Source organism: Gorilla gorilla, chromosome 2 (genome assembly GCF_029281585.2).
Source record: "Gorilla gorilla gorilla isolate KB3781 chromosome 2, NHGRI_mGorGor1-v2.1_pri, whole genome shotgun sequence".
NCBI lineage: Eukaryota > Metazoa > Chordata > Mammalia > Primates > Hominidae > Gorilla > Gorilla gorilla.
In genome coordinates this window covers 50,474,070-50,490,644 of record NC_086017.1, presented here as the reverse complement: position 1 = coordinate 50,490,644, position 16,575 = coordinate 50,474,070, and the positions used below count along the sequence as shown (strand labels likewise).

The 16,575-nt window shown below is 44.3% G+C and overlaps 1 pseudogene; it reads left to right on the top strand.

Moving 5' to 3' along the window:
- The first annotated feature begins 57 nt into the window (after positions 1-57).
- LOC129532508 (large ribosomal subunit protein uL18-like) lies at positions 58-1,119 on the top strand (annotated as a pseudogene).
- The last annotated feature ends 15,456 nt before the right edge of the window (positions 1,120-16,575 follow it).

Sequence of the window (16,575 nt, the reverse complement as noted above, 5' to 3'; positions counted from 1 at the left end):
AGACCAGATGTTGGCAAACTTTTCCTGTAAAGGGCCAGGTAGTAAATATCTTAGGCTATGGTCTCTGTGGTAACTACTCAATTCTGCATTGTAGTGCAAAAGCAGCCACAGACCTGATTTGTAAATGAATGAATGTGGCTGGGTTCCAATAAAACTTTATTTAGAAAAGCATCTGAGGCCTGCAGGTATGTTGAGCTGTGAACATGGGTCTCTGTTCTACAGGACGGGTTTGCTAAAGTTGTCAAAAACAAGGCCTGCTTTAAGAGAAACCAAGTGAAATTCAGAAAATGACAGAAGGGTAAAAACTGAAGATTATACTTGGAAACGCTTGGTGATACTGTATAAAAATAAGTACAACACACCCAAATACAGGATGATAGTTTGGTGACAAACAGAGATATCATTTGTCAGATTGCTTATGCCTGTATAGGAGGGGATATGATAGTCTGCACAGCTTAAGCATATGAACTGCCAAAATATGGTGTGAAGGTTGGCCTGACACATTATGCTACAGCATATTGTACTGGCTTGCTGCTGGCCTGCAGGCTTCTCAGTAAGTCTGGCATGGACAAGATTTATGAAGGCCAAGTGGAGGTGACCAGAGGTGAATACAACGTGGAAAACATTGATGGTCAGCTGGGTGATTTTACCTGCTATTTGAAGGCAGGCCTTGCCAGAACCACCACTAGTAATAAAGTTTTGGGGGCCCTGAAGGGGGCTGTGAATGGAGGCCTCTCTATCTCTCACAGTACACAATAACAGATTCCCTGGTTATGATTCTGAAAGCAAGGCATTTAATGCAGAAGTACATAAGAAGCACATCATGGGTCAGAATGTTGCAGATTACATGCATTACCTAATGGAAGAAGCTGAAGATCTTACAAGAAACAGTTTTCTCAATACATAAAGAACAGCATAACTCCATACATGATGGAGGAGATGTGTAAGAAAGCCCACGTTGCTATATGAGAGAATCCAGGTTATGAAAAGAAGCCCAAGAAAGAAGCTAAAGAGAAAAGGTGGAATCATCCCAAAACGTCTCTTGCCCAGAAGAAACACTGGGTAGCTCAAAAGAAGGCAAGCTTCATCACAGCTCGAGAACAGCCTGCTGAGAGCTAAACCGAGCAATTTTCTATGAGAATTTTTCAGATAAAGACAATAAATTTATTGACTAAGCTGCTAAAAGAGAAAAAGAAGGAAAGAAAAGCAGACCTCTCCAGGCAATTGTTTCCTGACCTCTACTACAAACTCTTTGACCTGAAAGGGAGTTGAGCAAACCTCAAATCCACCCCAGATTGTGAAGACAAGGACAAGCGCAGATGGTGGATGGGACTCCCCAGGGTCTCCCAGGGAGTTCATGGCAGTCAGACTAGAAATGGATACCTCTTCTCCTCGTTTCTCTTCTGTTGTTCAGAACTAAAGCTTAAGCGGGTGGGGCTGAATCGTAAAGGCTTCTGTGAATGTTGGTAATAGAGGGTGAAATGATGCTGCAGGAGGGGAAGAGAAGGACAAAAGTCAGCAAAAAGCCAGGTATTGAGACAGCCATCACCTGAGGATCTGCCTCCCAGTGGGCAAGTCTGCCCCTCAACGACTATGAGGCAGTGATGATACTGACCCCTGAACTCCAGGACCCCATTGTTTTTCAAAGGAAGATGCAAGGCTGGCCCCTCCCCCAGCTGCTGAAGACCATGCTGAGGGGCCCAAGGGAAGAGGAGGCCAGTGGCTGAGCATTGTAGAGCAGTGGGTAGGGAGGGACCTTTGGTCTGCACCAACAATGTAACTGTAACGCTCACTTGCACAAGTGTGACTCAATTCATGCTCTCACGAAACTGTGCTTTAGGCATGAAGCTGGGGGCCTATTTTGAGACATCAGCTGCACAAACTTTAACCTGTGGCTTTATACTGAGAGAGGTAGTGTAGGGCTTGCAGCCTCTGGTCCCAGGAGAAGATAAAGGAGACTCGAGCAGTTGTCAGAACCTATGGTGCTCTCTCTCTCTCTCGTTACCTCTCGCTCTCTCTTACTCTCTGTCTCCATTTGTTGCCACAGACCACTGGGCTCAGATGAGAGTCTCTCAACAGATGCAGGGAAGAGAGCAGCTGTTCACGGCAGTGGCCCTCCTAGTGCTTTGAGACTCCTCACAGCCCCACAAGGTTCCTTTGGGCCCTCTCAGAAGTCTGGCCACCCAGCATGAAAATTTCCCAAGTCAGAGCCTCAAGTTTTAAAGAAAGAAATTTACAGATGTGCAAAGAGAAAAGAAAAGGGGCTGTTTGGTCCCTAGCAGAGGACCGATTTTATTTGGAATTGTTTGACCAAGGAAACATGAACCAAACATACCACCAAGGAAAACATGCTGCCAAGGAAAAATGAACCAAACATACCACCAGCACCCTAGAAACAGACTTTTTTAAATCTTCGTATCAACAAGATTTCGGCCTTCAATCATCTCAAATTAAATGGAACCTAAGCAGCAGGAGTTACTGTAGATACGTAGGGGAAAGAAAGGAGACGGGAAAAAAAAGCTTTGCATCACGTGACTTTTATGCTGCAGAAACTTAATGAGAAACACACCACATTTCCAGAACCCTCTTTCTAGTCAGGGCTCCCGCTGAGATAAAAGGTCACAAGAAGAGAAGGAGGGAGAGGGAGGGAGCGCCGGCGTGGAGCAGGGAGGCACTTTTACTGCAAAGTCGGACCCAAATTTCATACAAGCTGCTATCGGGTTTGATAGTCTAGACTGATTATCTTCTTTGAATGCCAGATGTGAAGGGCTTGCATAAAAGAACTGCAAACATTACCCATTTAAAAACAAATCGACCCAAGCTGCATTCACTGCGCACAGGAGAACTTTCCATCCCAGACTCTGCAGAGAGAGCCAAGCAGCCGGGCCAGGAGACCTGGCCTAGGCGGTGCGTCCCGCTGCTGCCCCCTGCAGGCCATGAGCCTCAGGCTGGCCAGAAAGCAAGTCAAGTCCCGGGGCCAATGGCTCAGCCAGGCCTCTGCTCATCACTGAAGACTTTTTCTGTCCATCCAGCTCAGGGTGGCAGGAGAATGCTCCTCTACAAGGTGCCAGGCTATAGCTGGAAGACTGAGCTGGGCCTGGGCCTCAGCGTTACACACATTGTCCCGTTCAACCATTAACCCTGCAAGGTAGAGACGTCAATCCCTTTCACAGGTGAAAAATTGAGAAGTTAAGAGATTTACCCATTGGATGCAACTGGCTTATCCAGTTTTGGTATTGGACACTGGTGCTCCTTCCATGGCCCTATGTGCAGTTGGCCATCAACACCAAGATCCTCTCCTCAGGGAAGATGGAATAATAGAACTGCAGCTCCAGTACCCAAACTGGACCATACCAGCCCGGAAGACACCCGGCCTATAGGGCCAAGCTAGGAGTAGGGCGGCAGGAGGTATCTTCCCATCCCTCAAGCTGGGCGTGATCCTGGATTAGGGGTCTTTACCCCTGCTGGGCAGTTAAGAGAGGCTTCTTGATCCCAGGCCCCTGCAGAGTACCAGGCCCTGAGCCAGGGCTCAGGAAAATTTGTAGAGCGAGAAACATCCTGATCACACTATGGCCTCTGGAATCTCCTGACGGCCCTGCATTTCTCCACCAGCCCTGGCCGCTTTGGGTTGTGTCTCCGCACACAGGGACTGACTCTGTAAACACCATGCCAACATAACCTCTGACCAGGCACTTCCCATTTGGCTGCAGCTACAACTCAGTGCCAGACACTCAGGATCAGTGACCTTCAGAGGGGGCTGGGCTTGCAAGGGCCTTCCAAGTGATCCGTGTTTAATCTAGTGTGAAGGACCTCCAGCCTTGCTGCTTCAGGCAAGGCCAGCGCTCCTCTGGGCCCTCTGGCCTGCCTAGTCCTGGCTGTCACAGGAACGACCAGACACTCCTGAGGGCGTTTGGTTTTCTGCCAGGGTTGTTAGTTTAAGACTCTGTAGTGTACCTTTGGGTTTTCCTTCCTTTTCTGAACCCTCCTAAGTGGCCCACTTACCTCTCAAGCAAGGCAAAGCTGCTTTGCTGTCTTCCACCTCTGGAGTTTTTTTGTTTTCCGTTTTTTGTTTTTAAGACAGAATCTCATTCTGTCACCCAGGCTGGAGTGCAGTGGCGCAACCTCAGCTCACTGCAACCTCCGCCTCCCAGGTTCAAGAGATTCTCCTGCCTCAGTCTCCCATTCCCAGCTAATTTTTTTATTTTTAGTAGAGACAGGGTTTCACCATATTAGTCAGGCTGGTCTTGAACTCCTGACCTCAGGTGATCCACCCGCCTCAGCCTCCCAAAGTTCTGAGATTACAGGCGTGAGCCACCGTGCCCGGCCCCACCTCTGTGATTTTGCACAAGCTGCTCCCCTGCCTGGAAAATCTTCTACCCCTTCTTCATGTGGCTGACTCGGACTTGTCAGACAACTCTTGCAACTTCCTCCCTCTCCTGCATGCCCCTGCTCTGAGCTCCCACCTCACCCCCACCTGTGTATTCCTATGACGTTTACTTCCCCACGCAGTTGTTCACCACTGTCCTGTCTTCCCACATAGAGTCGGGTGTAACACGCTCAGCAAAGATTTGGCTGATTCCCTGATTGCTTTTCATCTGCACATGACCACCCCTGTCTTCAGGGACCCAAACTTGCTGCATTGGAAACTGGGACTTGAGACCTGTCTACAGGTCTAAATACTTGCCTTTGGGTTTGTTCTGGGAGGAGAAGTTCCCTTCTGGCCCCACTCCCTCCCCTCGGTGGCCAAGGAAAGGAGCCAACTGTATCATTCCAGTGTGATTTGGCCAGAGGTGCTGATGGGGCCCAGGGGTGGGGTGACAGGCCCAAGGAGGTGTCACTGAGCTATGGATCCAGGTCCACCCTGGCCTGTCTGATCCACTAGAGCTTCCTCCTCCTGGAAGGGTTGGCAGAGGTTATTCCTGTATGTAGCTGGGAGCTACAGGAGGGCTCCTCACAGAGCTGCAGTTGCTTTTGTTTCCCCCTGGAACAGCTGCCTGGAGAATCTGGCTCAGAGAAGTTTGTCTATCATTCTTGAGTAAACCATAAGGACAGCAGAACAATGTGTCAGTCATTTACACCTCAATGAAAACAAATGAATAAGATCCAGTCTTTGAATCCCAGATCTTAGGACCAAAGGGGACCTTAACAACCAATGCCCTTTCTGTTTAGCTGGCTTCCTTCTTTTCATTCAGTGCTGGTGCAATAGCTTGATACATTTATAAAACACACCTCCTGCCCCTCCCCCTTTGCACAGCCCCCTACTATTCTCATCAATTTAGAATTTGAGCACTAACCATGAACGTTGTAAAAACAGGCATCCCTTCATGAAATTACAAAAAATGAAAAAGCCCCAGGTCCAATGCCATTTGCTCCCTGCCCAGCTCCTGGATGAAGCTCTGTGACCTGGGAGGCTCCTGAACACCCTTTGGCCCTTTGACAGGAGAAGGGAGGGCGGGTGCATCACGAGCTTCCTTTCTGGCCCAAGGCTGGAGGCGATGACCCTCAGGCAATGAGAAGGCTGCTACCATGAAGAAAAGTGTCTTGCATTTTCTAATTCACCATGGCCAGTGTGACTTCAACCAACAGCACCCAAATGGATCAATGACAACTATATCCTGGAGGTGTCCCTATGCTTAACAGAAGGTTAATGGTGCTTAGGAGTGGAGGGACCCCTTACTTTTTCCTCATCCCTGCAAAGGCAACACCCACCCTCCCTGCAGCAGGACACACAGAGAGTAGGGCTCACCCATTCTGCTCTCCCAACTTCCCTAAATCTTCCTCCTCTCTTCTGCTCCATCCCAGAAGAGAGAAGTAGATGGGACGTGGAGAACAGCTGGGCCTAAGCAAGGGCCTTGAGGCTGGAGGCGAATACAAAGGGAGGTGAGAACCACAGGGAGAACTACTTTTAAGCCTCCATCTGGTAACAAATGAAAATGTGGAAAGTAAGGCACATGGATTTCCATTGCAGCAACGTGTCTTTGAGCAGGAGAGGCCATCTGTGGGCAGCAGTGAGGCCCCTGATTTCAAAGTTTGAAGCAACGAACCTGCATTTCAAGCCCCCTTTGCCACAAACTAGCCTGCAAGAGATATAGAAGCACCTGCCTTACAGGATATGGGAAGATTTCTGAATGACAAACTACTAAGAACCATGCCTCGCACATGAAAAATGCTGTCTAGGAGGAGGAGGCATAAATAGCACAACAGAGGACTTGGCACCGTAAGTGGAGCTGCAATAAGCATATAGAGCACTTCCCAGTTTGCAAAGCCCTCTTGGTTCTGTTCTTACATGTGTTGCTCACAGCAGCCCTACAAGGCACAAGCTGTCCCCACATCACAACATGAAAACACTGACATTGTGAAATGACAAGAGATTTGCTAGTCATTCACATGGATTTCCCAATGGATATCAAAACAGGGCACCAGGAAAGGAGAAAAAGAGAATAGGTCTGATGAGCCCAAGCAGAATTTTGCCACAAGGAAATTTAGAAAGATGCTTCCTTGCCAGTTGGCATCATGCACGTTTTGGGGTCTTGTAGGCCAGTGTTGTGTTTTACACATGTGGGAAAAAGGTGAGGTACCATAATCATTTCAAAGTCCAAATACAGCTGTTTGTGTACCCCCACAGATAAATGTAGGCAAAACAAAGGTAAGAGCCCAGGCTCCTAATTCCAGCTTCCCTGATGGTTTCAGGGCACAGAGACCTCATGGAGCCAACAATGACATTCAGCCCAGGATTTGCAAATGGACCTAGGCAGATCTTAGCAGGCCTGCAAGTGGGATTGTCATCCTGCTTGTGTCCAAGGCCTCCTGCCTCCATCCTGGTTTCTGTTAGAGATGTGAGCCCAGTCACCTACCCTCTGTGCTAATGCAGCCTCTGCCAAACCCTTAAACTGAGGGCTTATGCCTGCATCTGAGCTCCACCTAGTGGCAGATGTTGGGCATGGCGTCCAAGTATGCGTTTCCTTTCAGGACCACCCCCCTCCATTTAGAGTCATATAGTGTAACATAGACACTTTTGACTCAGCACATCTGTGACCTGGACCCTTTGTGACCATATTCATATAACCTTCCCTTTGCTGGTCCCTTAGCTTTATGTATGCTGGGCAGCCTGAAGGCATTAACCTGGCCAATTGTAAACCTAGCCAGAGATTGTGTGAGCATCCTTCCTACTCCCCTTAAAGCCTTCGGCTCTATGATGTTCCAAAGGCGTGATTTGGGCTGACCTAGCAGCCACATGGCATAATCGAAAGAATACAAAAGTAGGGATCCAAAGACATGAGTTCTAATTCCACCATCTCAACTAGAGAGCTGGATGGACTTGGATAAGTCATCCAAGTGCCCCAAATCCACTTTCCCATCAGTAAAACTGGGATAACAATACCCATCATTGACATCACATGTTGTGACATATGTGCTAAACTGACACATGATACTTCTCAGCAAGAAGCCAGCATATAATTCAAAAGAGTTTCTACACATTTTTAAGAAATGGGTAGCAATCCGTGTGCCCGGTTCTTCCTTGCCTTTGCACATGCTGGTTTCTCTGCCAGACGTGCCCTTATCCCCACTCCTCCCAGCTAACTCCTCCCTCATGCACTAGGGTGAAAGTCTTCCCTCACCCTACTTCACCTTGCCTCTGGGCTCCCTTAATATACTGTTAGGGGGTTCATCACCCTTTGTTGTACTCATTTGCTTCTTGTGTCTTTCCCCAACTAAACTGCATCCTCTTGAGGGCAAGGAGTGTGTCTTGTTCACTCTTGTATCACTGCTGCCCCGCACGAAGCCCAATATATGGTAGGCTTTCAATCCTCCTTTGTGTGGAATGACTTAAAAAGTGAACTAAATAAACAAGCGGTACTGCAGGCTCCTGAAGATTCCTCCTATGTATTCTTTCAGAGTCCTACTTGTTTTAGATCTGCAATTCACCTAGAATTGAGTTTGGTGTATGTGTGAGGCAGAGATAAAGACAGACTTTTTATATGTAGATATACAATACACCCAACACTGTTATTTTAAAAAAACAACCTGGTCAGGCACAGTGGCTCACACCTGTAATCCCAGCATTTTGGGAGGCCAAGGCGGGCTGATCACCTGAGCTCAGGAGTTTGAGACCAGCCTGACCAACATGGAGAAACCCTGTCTCTACTATAAATACAAAATAAGCTGAGTGTGGTAGTGTGCCCCTGTAATCCCAGCTACTTGTGAGATTGAGGCAGGAGAATAGCTTGAACCCGAGAGGCGGAGGTTGCAATGAGCCAAGATAGCGCCATTCCACTCCTCTCTGGGCAACAAGAGCAAAACTCCATTTCAAAAAAATAAATAAAATAAAAAATACAACCTTTCACCACTATACTGTAGTGTCACCTTTGTCATAAATCAGGTGGCTATATAGGTGTTTTTCTGGTTTCTGGACTACCTGTTCTTTCCCATTGGTCAGCTCATCATCCTGCCTTCTAAGGCAAAGACCCTGCTACAGGCCAGGTGTGGTGGCTCACACCTGTAATCCCAGCACTTTGGGAGACTGAGGTGGGTGGATCACAAGGTCAGGAGATTGAGACCATCCTGGCTAACATGGTGAAACCCCGTCTCTACTTAAAAAAAATACAAAAACATTAGCCAGGTGTGGTGGCGGGTGCCTGTAGTCCCAGCTACTCGGGAGGCTGAGGCAGGAGAATGGTGTGAACCCGGGAGGCAGAGCTTGCAGTGAGTAGAGGTCGCACCACTGCACTCCAGCCTGGGCAACAGAGCGAGACTCCGCCTCAAAAAAAAAAGACGCTGCTACATATTTACCCTGTGCAAATAAATAACAAAATGTAAGCCAATAACAACTTGATGCAACACCATGCCCACTTGAAAGCCCTGAGCTGTGGCAGTCGAAGGAGGTAAGCTCCAGGCTGTAAGCGGAGGCTACAGGTAAGCAGGAAGCCTAGGGTCCAAACCAGGAGAGGGCTATCAAGGAATAGAAGGTTGCAGCCAGCTCTGAGAATCTGTACACCTCATAGGAATGAACAAGGGGTGGACTGTCAGTTTAACAAGGGCCCAAGCAGAAAGGCAAGTTGGGGAACCAAGTCAGGGGAAGCTCAGGCATTGCCTTAAATTCCTGACAGGAACCAAGGGAATTGTGCACCGCCCTGGGCTGAATTCACTGGCCATTACTGTTATGGCATCTGGTTCTTACCCCTACAGGCAGCTCTTAGGGAAGATCTGCTGAGCAGCTCAAGGTATCAGGGGGCTTCTGACAGCTGGGGCTTGGAAAACTGCAGAGAATCAGGAAGAGAGAGATGCTGAGAAAGCCTCAATTTCTGTGTACCTTCATTGGGAAACTCAGGTAAGTGAAGAGGTCCCAGGTGGGGACTATGAGGATCTCTGTGGCACCTGGCCCTCCTAAAGGGCCAGCTGTCACTCAGCATCAGGCAAGTATTGCCACATAGAAATGAGGCCCAGGGTTGTCAGCTCTTTCAGTTTTCCAAGAGAAGCTGCAAATCCAAACTTATATGCACAATTTTTAAGTGCCGGCAGCTAATCTTTTAAAGTTGTAAACACTGTGAGCTATAAAACCCATCTACAGATCATATCTAACCATATCTGATTTAGTATCTAATTGGTATCTTTGAAACCAATGGAGGGAGAAACAAATTCTGGTATTCTTAAGTCCTGGGTGAACCTACAGTGTTGTTCAGATATCAGGAGGAGAGTGTGGAAGAGGTGTCCACTAGACCCTAAGAAAATTTACTGTGGAAATGACTGAGAAAAAAAAATGTGGTCCCCTGCTGGGTTACTTTTCTGAGTATAATTGCATTTTAATAATCTGGGACCGATTCCGGAGGTAATAATTGACTGGTTCTCACAATGGGTTTGTGTTGATTATTTTGGAAAATGTGTCAAAGCTTATTTTATTTTCCAATCTTGTACTACTTTAATGAAAATTCATTACCAACAGAGCTTTCTGAACTGGAAATGAAGAAATTGAAAATACACATCTGTGTATAAGCAGGCATGCTAAATAAATAAATTCTTTTTACATGAGCTATCTGGCTCATTTTGATGAAAAATGAATAAGGGAATATTTCAACCTTAGAAATAGAACAAAAACACTATGGAAACAGTAGGTAAATGAAACAATATTATTTAAAGGATCATTTAGGACAACTACGGTGTAGAAGGAAAAGCATTAGGTTTAGAATCTTAAGATCCGGGTTGAGTCAAGATTCTGCCCTTTAGGGTAAATCACTTTATCTCTAGAGGATGGAATTATATTTCCCTGCCCCACTGGAGTCCTTTGTCCTTTGTCCACAAAAGTGAGCAAAGTGAATATGTCACTACTAGGTGAAACTTTGAGAGCTTGTGCAATCTTTGCTATGCTTTTTTTTCCTTTTGCCACTGTATCAGCAATGTGGTGCACACTCTGTTAGCCAGAGTTCTACAATGAAAACAACAAAGATACGGAACAGAATGCCAGACCAACCCATGATGGACATATATATGGGCAAGAAATAAGCCTTTGTTTTTTTAAACCACTGAAATATGGAGAGATGTTTGTTACTGCAGCATAGCCCAGCCCATTTCAACTGGTAATTGTCTGTAAGCTCCAGATTCCTTATGTTAAAATGAAATTTGCAAACACCTACCTTAAGGCATAGTAGTACATGTTATTTCACTTAGCAATCAGTATACTAATTTACTCATTTTTCCATTTCATTTTTCATTTTATATATGAGGTATATAGTAAATATCTCATGTTTCCTATTCCCCATTTTATATTTTACATGCAATAATATGTTGATGTGTTCCTTACATTATGTTTCTTTAAGTCAGGAATCCTGTCTTTTCATCTGTGTATCTCAAATAACAAGAACCAAAAAACTTAAGCTAACAAACAAGCTGTATTTCTCTTGGAAGAAAAACAAATTTTGAACAGGTTGCATAATGGGTTAAAACAGGTTTATTCCTCATTAGTCATCAAGTAAATGCAAATTAAAAACCACAATGTGATAATTCCATGCCAGTTGGAATGGAAAATCAAAAAGACTGGCAACACAAAATGTTGTTGTGGACGTGGAGCAAGTGGAACTCTCATACACTGCTGGTAGGAGTATAAAAATATACACCCACGTGAACAAGAGTTTGGCAGTTCCTTCAAAAGTTAAATATACACTTACTATATGATCTAGTCATTCCACTCTTAGATATTTATCCAAGATAGTTAAAAATGCGTGCCCACTGTTTTAACCTATTGCTGTGTGACATTACCACAAACTTAACAGCTTTAAAAAGCTGCATTTATTGGCTCACAGTTTCCGTGGGCCAGGAGTCTGGGCCTGGCTTAGCTGGGTCCTCCTCATTAGCACCTCTCATAAAACTGCCAACAAGGTGCCAGCCAGGGCTCAGGTCTCATCAGAGGCTCAACTAGGGAAGGAACCACTTCCAAGCTCATATAGTTGTTGGCAGGATTTGGTTTCCTGCAGACTCTCAACTGAGGGCCTCAATTTCTCACTGGCTGTTGATCAGAGGTCACCCCTAGCTCCGTGTCATGTAGGTGTCTCCATAGGGAAGCTTATTTCATAGAAGCCAGCAAAAGAGTCAACAGCACCTGCTAACAGGATGAAAGATACAGTCATATGCGACATAATCATGGAAATGACATCCCATCACCTTTACCAGATTCTGTTAGTTAGAAGGAGTCACGAGTCCCACCCACACTCAAGAGAGGTGACTGCACAGGGTCAAGAACAACAGGAGACAGGGATCACTGGGAGACATTTTAGAGACTTCTGCCACACTCACATAAAGACCTGCACACAGATGTTCATAGCAACTTTATTCAAAATAGTCCAAAACTGAAAACAATTTAAATGCCCATCAACAGGTGAACAGATAAACAAATTACCTGACACATAATGGAATACTACTCAGCATAATAGGGAATGGACTATACATACACACAACAGCATGAATAAATCTCACAGACATAATAAGTAAAAAAAAGAGTCAGATACAAGAGCACTCATACTGCATTTATACAATATTCAAGAACAGGCAAAACCTCTCTATGGTGATAAATATCAGAACAGTGGCTGCCTCTGAGGGATGAGTATTGACTGGAAGGGAACAGGAGGGAGCATTCTGAGGTGATGGAAATGATCTATGATCTTGTTTTGGTGATGGTATATGACTGTATACAATTGTCAAGACTCATCAAATTCTTAAGATGTGCATTTCATTGTCTGCTAATCATATTTCAATAAAAATAAGGCTTACTCTCTTGCCATGATAGAAGAGTTTTTTTTCTTACGAATATTTATTCTGGTCATCAGCTAGAATAATTCTCATTTTTAAATTTTCACTTCTATTGAGAGGACTATGATACAATCCATAACAGCACAGGGAAAAATGTTGGCACAACAAAACATTCATGAAGATATTTTGCAATATAATCTATAGACCTTTTTGACAATTATCAAAAAATAATAGCCAAGGGGGAGGGCTGTGCTCAACAATGGCTCCAAAAGTGTAAGGCTGTTTCTACTATTATTATTACTGTTGCTACTCTATTTATTATTAAATACAGAGCATAGACAGCATTTCAAGTTGGTATGGGCTTTTGCACCCAAAGCAAAATACATCATTCAAGACACCATAAGAAAGATATCCTAAGCTCATCTTCCTGCTACAGAAAGAGACAGCATTTGGCAGGGGCTGGACAGAGTCCAATCACTGAATGGCCCAACCGCAGCGCGGAACCGCAGCCCAGCTTGAAGGGCCAGATGCAAAGGGAAGACCAAAATGAAAGCTATCAACAGAATAAAAGAACACACAGGCAGGAAAACAGCAGGAGGGCTGCAGAAATAGAGGCAAGCACAGGGAAATATACCAAGAACATGAAATGTGCTGTTACTGATTTGCATGCAGGTTGGGTCAATACACACTTTTTTTTGGAATAGAAAACTAAAATGGGGAAAAAATGTTTTTAATGAACAAAAAAGATGATATGCAGGCATATTCATGGTAACCTGGGAATGAGACAAATCTCTTGTAGTCAAAATCTAATACCAATAAAAAGAAAAATCGGGTATGTGAATAAAGATGCATTTTAAACAAAGAGAAGAAAGGGTATTTGGGGTTGAGAGATATTACGTACCTTAAGGCAGGCTAGTTGAATCTTTAAGCATAATAAATACACATAACTCCTTATAAACGTTTCTTAACATGCGTAGTTCAGGGGGCTGAAAACCCAGAACTAAAAGACAAAAGCAGTGGAAAACAGGGTATTTTTCCATCCAAGGTCCTTGATGTTGTCATTTATTCCACATACATTTATCAAGCCCCAAGTGCTGTGACAGCATCCTCCCTCCTCCCTCATTCTCTGTGCCTTGCCCTTCCCCAGAACCCCACTAAGGGTTCATAAATTCTCTCCTCCCACTCCTCACTCCTCTGCCACAAGCAGGCTCCCACCCCTCTGCCTGTTCCTGACTCAGCCTGGGACACAACTTTCAACACCCACATTAGACTGAAAACCAGAATGTGCCACAGCATTTGTGCTGATTTCTTTCAGGTATAACAATTTAGGGTCTTTGTAGACCCCTCATCTTTTAGAGTTACCTACTGAAATATTTATAAACAGAATGATATGATGTCTGAAATTTGCTTCAAAATCATATTGAGGAATATTACATACCAATAAAATATTACAACTACGTGGAAGAATCTCACATGTTGAATAAAGAAACTAGACTCCAGGCGGGGTGTGGTGGCTCACACCTGAAATCCCAGCACTTTGGGGGGCCAAGGCGGGTTGATCACCTGAGGTCAGGAGTTCGAGACCAGCCTGACCAACATGGAGAAACCCCATCTCTACTAAAAATACAAAATTAGCTGGGCGTGGTGGCAGATGCCTGTAATCCCAGTTACTTGGGAGGCTGAGGCGGGAAAATCACTTGAACCCGGGAGGTGGAGGTTGCAGTAAGCTGAGATCGCACCATTGCACTCCAGCCTGGGCTACAAGACCAAAACTCCGTCTCAAAAAAAAAAGAAACTAAACTCCAAAAAGAGTACATACTGTATGATTCCCTTTATATGAAGGTCAAAAACAGGCAAAAACAACCTTTCCAGATACAAGTTAGAATAGCGGTTACCTCGCAGGGGAAGGTAGTAAGAGAAATCAGAACAGTGGCTGCCTGTAGGTAATGGGTAGTGATTGGAAGGAAACAGGAGAGAACGTTCTGAAGTGATGAAAATTTTCTATATATCTTGTTTTGGTGGTGGTGCATGGTATATACGATTGTCAAAATTCATCAAATGCTCAAGATATGTGTATTTCATTGTATGTTAATTATATTTGAATAAAAACTAAGTTTGGTCTCTTGCCATTCTAGTAGATTGTTTTTTGCTTTTTTGTTTTGCTTGAAGAACACTTATTTTGACCATCAGTTTTCTTTATGATAATGCTGTGGAAACTCTCCTTATACATAAATCTCTGTATAAGCCCATAAACATTAATTCTCTTTCCAAGTAAACAGATGAATGAAAATAACTGTACTGTTACTTGGCTGTGAGAATAATTCCATCCTGGAGCCACAGGTGCTTAGAAAAGCCCAGGAGAACTTTGTCACTGATCGACCATCCGATTTGAGGTCTTCTTTCTGAATTAACACTTTTTCATATGATGTATGTCAGGGGACATGCAGAACCAATGAATATAAAACAAATGATTTCTTTAGAAAGAAGTAAATGTACCACATGTAAGCAGCCAGAGAAAGCCCAATCCCAGCCATCCCCACAAAGCCAGGGACCTCTCTGCCCTTAATCGCCAGGCACTGGAGGAGCACAAGGTGGGTGTGGCCTGTGCATTTCCTTTACTAGTCAAGATTGGTTGCAAACAAGGAAAGCCCCTCCTCAGGAAAGAACTTCTGCCTTGGAAACCAAGCACATTTTGAAAATAAGCATTCAATAACTCCGTACAGAAATAAAGGCTTTTCCCTGTCCTGAGATTAATGGTGGATTGCCTGAGGGTCACACAGTCAAGGTTTATCTGGCTTTGAGTAGCAGGAGAATGTAACCTGAGGACTTACCAGGTTCAGTCTCAGCCTGAATTTATTCTTTCTTTTCTTGGGGTTGCTCATAGCTCTGTTTAAAAATATCTGCAGCTTTCACCTGACTGGTTGGTTTGTCAATCTACTGAAGAACTAGTTGGAAGTTTGCTGGCATTCTGCAACTATTCTACACGCCAAGGATAATTTAGTAGAATTGTAGAAGTTGATTCAGTTTCTGTCTCATGCTCTGCTCATTATACAGATATATATACCTATATAGATATATCTATATATCTATCTATTATCTATATTTTAAAATTAGGGTGATAATTCAGCCAAGAATAGGTAAAAGTTTGTGAGGAACAGGATATTCACATACACCCTAACTATTGCCCACAAAAGTACTCATTAATTACAAAAGAAAAAAATAGTAATTTAGCAGTGCAGAAACCTGATGGACACCACCTTATCCATTCTTGTCATGGCTAATGGGACAGTCTCACAATGTATGTTTCATGGTATAATACACTGAGAAGGACACGATATTATTTGTAGGATATTCTGTCCAAAACATATAACTCGAATTCAAAGATAAGAAAACATCAGACAAACCTAGGTTAAAGAATACAGAGTCATGAAGAACAAAGAAAGCTGAGAAAGTGCTCCAAATTAGAGACTAAAGAGATATGAAAGCTAAATGCAATGTGTGTCCTGGCTTAGAAATAAAAATAGCTATACAGGAGATTCATGGGACAACTGGCAAAACTGGAATATAGACAGTCAATTAGAAAATAGTATTGGATCAATGTTAAATTTCCTAAATTTGATAACTATGTTGAGGTTACATAAATAAGAAAATGTTATTGCTCTTTGGATATAGTCATGGAAATATTTAGGGGTGAAGGGGTGAAGGGACATGATGTCTGCAACTTACTCTCAAACCATTCAGAAAAAAAGAGAAAAAAACGCTGTGTGTGCATGTGCGTGTGCATGTGTGTGTGTGTGTGTGTGGAGAAAGAGAGAGAGACACCAAACTATGGAAACTGTTAATAATTGGTGAACTAGGTGTGGTGGCTAATGCCTATAATTCCAGCACTTTGGGAGGCTGACAGGGGAGGATTGCCTGAGCTCAGGAGTTCAAGAGCAGCCTGGGCAACATAGCAAGAACCATCTCTACCAAAAAAAAAAAAAAAAAATTGTTAAAAAAAATTCAAGCCAGCAACAGTGTATTAAAAGAAAAAATTAACAATAATAATGATTGGTGGCTGAGCGTGGTGGCTTATGCCTTGGGAGGCCAAGGCCGGCAGATCACATGAGGACAGAAGTTCAAAGCCAGCCTAGACAACATGGTGAAGCCCTGTATCTACTAAAAATACAAAAAATTAGCCAGGCGTGGTAGCGCACACCTGCAGTCCCAGCCACTCAGGAGGCTGAGGCACAAGAATCACTTGAACCCAGAGGCAGAGGTTGCAGTGAGCCAGGATTGCACCACTGCACTCTAGCCTAGGTGACAAAGCAAGACTCTGTCTCAAAAATGATAATAATA